Raw genomic sequence first — 789 nt, 5'->3', positions numbered from 1 at the left:
CAATCTTCAACAAAAAGAAAAAAGTAGGAGGAATCATACTTCTTGACTTCAAAATATAGTATAAAGCTATATAAACAAAAACAACATGGTGCTGACATAAAAAACAGACAAATTAACCAACTGATTAGAATAAAGAGCCCTGAAATAAACCCACATGCTTACAGCCAACTGATATTCAACACAGGTGCCAAGAATATACAGTGGGGAAAGGAGAGCCTCTTCAATAAACAGTGCTGGAGAAACTGGATATCCACATGCCGAGGATTGAAACTAGACGTCTAGCTCTCACCATACATAAAAATTAACTCAAAATGGATTAAAGATCTAAATTTAAGACCTGGAACTATGTAACTACTAGAAGAAAGCAGAAAGAAATTGGATATGTACATGAAGATTGGAAACACTCCATGAAATGGAGTGGGCAGCACTTTTTTGAGCAAGACTACAAAGGCACAGACAACTAAAGCAAAAATACACAAATGGGACTACAACAAACTGAAAAGCTTATGCATAGCAAGGGACGCTATCAAAAAAGTGAAGAGACAACCTGCAGAATGAAAGAAAGTGTTTGCACACTACACATCAGAAAAGGGGTTAATATCCAGAATATATTAGGAACTGAAACAACTCAACAGCAAAAAAACCCCCCCAAATAACCCAATTTTAAAATGGGCAAGGGCTGGTGTGTGTCTGTTGGTGCGTTTTTGGTATGGTGAGCTTTGAAGCCCCAGCTGGGCTGCTTCTGTCATTGAACCTGCAGGAAGCCACCAAGTTTCAGGAGGTGGCACA

The sequence above is a fragment of the Galeopterus variegatus genome, unplaced genomic scaffold (genome assembly GCF_000696425.1).
Source record: "Galeopterus variegatus unplaced genomic scaffold, G_variegatus-3.0.2 Scaffold6762, whole genome shotgun sequence".
NCBI lineage: Eukaryota > Metazoa > Chordata > Mammalia > Dermoptera > Cynocephalidae > Galeopterus > Galeopterus variegatus.
Note: the sequence above shows the minus strand (reverse complement) of the source record.